We start from the raw sequence: 5,827 nt of genomic DNA, 5'->3' as shown, positions 1-5,827 counted from the left end.
AAGGCGCCGGATGACCAGAACCAGACACGGGTTCCTTCCCAGAAGCTGTGACTCTTCTCTAGTCCACCCTTTCCCCGGCAGAGCACTCCCCTTTTGGGTTTTAAAGAAGCTCCTTTTATGCCAATTTGATGGGTCCATGTGTCAAATAGTAGAGATTAGGAATACAGCAGGGGCTATCCAACTTTCAGGCATGAACTAGTATGATGTGGTTTGCCAATGACTGGTTCCTTCATATACCCACAGAAACAAAGAAGAGGCTCCACTGAAGTGGCATGTTCACCCCCATAGAGCTCCTACAAGCAATGACTGGCAAAGATGACCATGACCCAAGGTAATAAGCCCAGTAAAGATAACAACCAGATAACAACCAGAATTGACTCACACTTACTTCAATAGTCTGTCAGACATAGATTATGAACAACTATGATTAACATGCTAAATAGTTTAAAAATTGACCATATCTATAAAGGATATGCAAAATATAAGCTACCATGGCATATATGCACAGTAATGAGAATATAGTTTATAAAAACAACCAAAGAATACAGCAGCTGGAATTAATCTGTTCCAGTTTCAGTGCCGACTCTGAGGACCTGTGGTTGGAGGAGGTTGGGGATGAAGATGCTGGCAGAAGGAGTGGCTATATTTGGGGAGACTTTGGAGTTTCCTGCCATGAGGGGGGATGTGGTAACCAGAGTTTCTGGAGTCACAGACCGCAGAGGCACCAGCTGTCAGATGGCAGCATCACCATGCTTACTGGCAGGCTCCAGGCTTCTCTGGGAAGGAAGGAAAAGCAACAGAGAGACAGGCCTCACCCTCTCTGTAACTTCTTCTGAAGTCAGACGGAGCTCAGCTCACGCTTTATAAACTCTAGGTCTATCCAGAGTGGAAGGAAATCCATGCTTACCTCTGTTCTAGGTCTATCCAGAGTGGAAGGAAATCCATGCTTACCTCTGTTCTAGGTCTATCCAGAGTGGAAGGAAATCTGTGCTTACCTCTGTTCTAGGTCTATCCAGAGTGGAAGGAAATCTGTGCTTACCTCTGTTCTAGGTCTATCCAGAGTGGAAGGAAATCCGTGCTTATCTCTGTTCTAGGTCTATCCAGAGTGGAAGGAAATCCATGCTTACCTCTGTTTGGAAATCAACTGCTTTACAGATGCTTGAGAATCAGCTGTAACTCATGCACCATCCCTGACTTCTCTGCTCAGTTCCTACAGAGCAGGAATCATTTCAGCAGGGAAGACTTGTGATGCCATGTAGTGGTGGAGTCTTTAGTTTCTTTGGTGATGCCCCAAAGGCTTATCCGTCAGTGGCAGTTCATCTGACACTTCATCACTCTTTGATCTGGAGGACAGATTTTCTTCATTACAGAGGGGCAACTCTCTGGCAGCACTGTCCTTCAGAATCTCTGAGGTGGGTGTGGACCCTCAACAGCTCTTTGTCCCTGAAGTCCTTACTGATGATGCGGTAGGGAGATGCTTGGGCTGCACTGGAGGTGGTGGAATGTCATTGGAGAATCTTGAGAGCTTTACCACGCCTGGCAGCATTTTCTCTGCTCTGTGGAGTCCAGTCGGATCCTTAAGGACACCTATTGAGATACAGGTCCTCCTTGATGGAAGCTGCACCTGGCCAATGGCATCTAGCACTGTCCAGGAGGGCTAGTGCCAAGGGCTCTCCTGGCTTTCAGGAAGGCATCTAAAAAGGGGCTATGGAGCCAGTGGCAGTTGCCTAGCCCAAAGCTGCTGGTCTCTGGCAATTAACTCCTGCTGATAGCAGCAGGGGGGGAGGGGGAGGGGGGATTAAGAAAAAGAAAAAGGCTTAGTTATCTGGGCTCTTTCTGGCTCAAGGGCTCCTCACTGGCCAGGAGAGAGGCTCAGAGTTCATTAACTCTTTGTGAGCCAGAGAGAAGAGAGAAGGAAGAAAAGAAGAGTCAGGCAGACAGACAGACATACACACACACACACATACACACACACTCACTCTGGTTGGGCCCAACCATCTGTTTCATCAATTTCAAGAATGCATATGCTTATTGATATCATACACATATCCCTACATAAGTATGTATGTATATACTATAGACAGACATATAGACAGACATTCTCTCTCTCTCTCTCTGTGTATATATATATATATATATATATATATATATATATAGATGATGCAGAGCCCCCAAATCACAGATTTAATTTGGTAGATGAGACAAAGCCCCAGCAGCCATACTTTATTCCTTCTCTAAGCCTCTTTCATACCTTCTTAGACATAAGTTCTTTATAAAATTACCTTGTGGATAAAGTTTCACAAAAGGGGAGTTACAGAAGGATGTCCATAGTAAACTCAAAGCAGCATTTCATTCTATAAGCTCATTCTATAAGCAACAGTTTCACGTGGCTTTGCTTTATCATGGTGCACATCTGTGGCTTCATCCTTGGACCTGAAAGTTTTTCCTTGATCACAAATCTTTTCTTTACTTCTCTTCTTAGTGTAATTTATGAAAGCTCTTTGTATTCTTTCTTATGCTGCCTTTACTTACTATTCTATGAGCAGGGTGCACTTCCTATTCTTGATTTTAACTTTATTTATATCTTTCTGGCAAAACAACTAAAACCATCTCATTAAACTTTCTTCCTAAAATTATTTGAATCAAATCAGGACTACTACAAAGTCATTAATTCATCAAAACATCATTAATTCGGGGGTAGGATGTTAAAGAAAAAAAAAAACAGCATTAATTCATGAAAGTTCATCTTCATGTTGATCTGTAGGACGTCTGCCCAACAGGGTGGGTCGATGCTCAGGCATCATTTGGCTATGTAATATTGGCAGGAAAGGCTTATCAATGGCAAGAAACAATCCTGAGACAAAGACTCTGGGGCTGTGCCTCTCCAGAGTGCACCCATCGGAGCCATGCAAACCAAAACCAAAACCAAAACCAAAACCAAAACCAAAACCAAAACCAAAACCAAAACCAAAACCAAAACCAAAACAAACACACAAACAGAAAACAGTGGACTGTCACCAGGAAACTCACTTGCCTTTCCCAGGTGGCTTCTGGGAGGCTAAGTTGCTCTTTCTGCACTGAGATGAATCTGGATTTGTTTTGAATGAGTTCAGTGTTAAAGGGTTTAAGTGCAAGTTTCCTTCAAGTGCTAGTGAAGTGGTAGGGACTGGAGAGATGGCTCAGTAGCTAAGAGCACATATGTCTTTTGCAGAGGAGCTAAGTTCAGTTCCCAGCACCCATGTTGGATGGTACACAACTGCCTGTAGTACACAAAGACACACACACACACACACACACACTTAACATCAAAATCTTAAAGAATAGAAAAAAATAAATAAGTACAATCCTTACAGTGGCGATTAGCCTGACTGTAGGCTTGGAGAGTAGCATTCTATATGAAGTTTCAGGGACGGGTCTCTGTCTCTGCAGCTCCAACCCGCCTTCTTCATTTAAGAAGAACACTTACAGACAATAACTATCTAAGTAGTGTAATGAGGTCCATGTGCGTCTTGTCATGGTACATTGAAAGAACACTTGTCTGACATGTTACTAAAAGCTATTGTGTAAAAGTAGATATTTTATAAAATAGTTTAGAAACTGGGATTGTTATGTGCGGTCATCTGTGTCAGGTTTCATTTGACTAGGGGGTTATTTCCTTTTATTAGTTTGAAAATCAATAATTTACACAAATGCTAGGCTCTGTTCTTCAGGGATGTATCCACTCATTAATGTTGAAAACAATCTCTATCAGGTGGAATTCCTAGTGTGGGCATCTTCTATGTTTCTTTTCTAACTCACCTTCTGCTTGGAAGCACAGAGGTCTTCGTGCTCACAGATAAATACTAGGTGTTGTTTTTAAAAAATCTCAAACATTCGATGTCATCGACGACAACAGGGGAGACAGATGCGGGGTGAAAGCTTGCTAGCTCAGAGAAGCAGAGGAAGCATTCAGCTGACCTTCCTCCTCAGACAATCTCCCAAAAGGAACTTTCCTTTTCTTCAAGGTCCCAAAAAACCCTCACACTGCATGTCCCTCCTTTCAACTTCCTGTGCTTCTCTCTGCCCGTCCTCCTGATTTCCTTTTACTCTCTATGGTCTTTTTCTATGTTCAGTTCCTGTCACGTGGTTGCTTGCTCTGCCTCTTGACCAATGGCTGACTTTATTTAATCCTGTTTACTATAGACAGAAAGCTCTTGCATTAAAGGTGTGTGCTAGGACTGAGCCAGCCACACCACAACTAGAAACAGGTTTGTTTGTTTGTTTGTTTGTTTTCTTTTTCCTTCCAGTAAATAACACAATCTCAGGGTTCACAGTGTGATCAAATATCCTGTAACAACTAGGAAAACCAAGATTCTTAAACACAGAAGACTGTCTTTTCAGTCGAAGGTATAACCTGTTTTCCACCCAGAAGACTGGAAATGAGGTGGCTAATAGTCTAGGTGACCCCGGCACTGTCTGTAAGACATATCTACTTCCTCCAAGCTCGTACAGTAGGACTAGAGATGGCCAATAGTCTGGATGACTTCTGTATTATCTTCATGGCGAGAGGTTCCCCCAGGCTCCCACAAGCAGGACCAGAGATAAATAATAGCCTATGTGACCCCTGTGCTCTCTGTATGATGGAGTCCGTCCATACCAGGTCCTCACCTAGGCCCTCAGGATAACACATGAAGCCTACTTTTAGAATCCATCTTCATTGAAGAAGTGACATGTAATTATGTGTCCTTGTGTGTATGGGATCATGTTACATGAGGAAACCCTTTTCCAAATTGTACTGTACTTAAATATGACTCCAATAAACTGTCCAGTATTAGACTCTAGAAGCTTGAACAACACCAGCTACTGAGTCAAGTTGACCTGGATTTCCTTCCTGCCTCATGTGGATCTAATTATCCCGCTGACCATGGCATTTGGAGAGACCCTGGACTCAGCCCTCTCACCCAGGGTTTAGAGCCATAACTGAGAGTAGAAGTCATAATGGGTTCTAATGAGTCCTCTGAGAGAAAGCATTTATACAATTACTGAGATGCCTGTTAAGAACCAAAGGAGCAAAATATTTTGAGCAACAGGTCTGCAACTTTGCACAAGTGACTGTAAAATGCAATCCTTACTTTCATGCACAAGGACCATCATAGACGTTAATCTCCAGAAATGCATAGGAACTAATGTAAACAGAGCACATGATAAGGAGGAGAATAAATCCCTGCCAAGCCAAGTACATTAAAGTATTGCTTGGACCTTCTCAGAGAAGCAAAGTGGCGGGGAACAGTGGAGAGAATCAACGTTGTGCTGGACTGAGCAGGGCGGCCCAGTGGACTCCATGGCCAGCCTGGCTTCCCTCCACCCCAAACCAGGCTTACAGTGAAAAAAACACTGAGTTCCAGGGGATAGGGAGCAGGGAGTGTCGCCAGTTTTGTGTGTGTGTGTGTGTGTCTGTGTGTCTGTGTGTGTGTGATTGTGTATATGTATGTATGTGTGTGTGGATGTATGATTGTGTATATGTGTGTGTGTGTGTGTGTGTGTGTGTGTGTGTATGTATGATTGTGTATATGTGTGTGTTACATCAGGAATGACTCAATATAGGTTGATCAATGGTCCCTTTATGGAAAAAAAAAACTTAACTAGGCCTAACTTCTTTTTTTATTATTTATTATTATTTTCTTTATTTACATTTCAAATGCTATCCCAAAAGTTCCCTATACCCCACCCCACCCCTACTCCCCTACCCACCCACTCCCACTACTTGGCCCTGGCCTTCCCTTGTGCTGGGTCATATAAAGTTTACAAGACCAAGGGGCCTCTCTTCCCAATGATGGCTGATTAGGCG

The sequence above is a fragment of the Mus pahari genome, chromosome 5, assembly GCF_900095145.1.
Source record: "Mus pahari chromosome 5, PAHARI_EIJ_v1.1, whole genome shotgun sequence".
In the NCBI taxonomy this organism is placed as follows: Eukaryota; Metazoa; Chordata; class Mammalia; order Rodentia; family Muridae; genus Mus; species Mus pahari.
The sequence above is the reverse complement of the archived record's forward strand: the minus strand, read 5'-3'. Positions refer to the sequence as shown.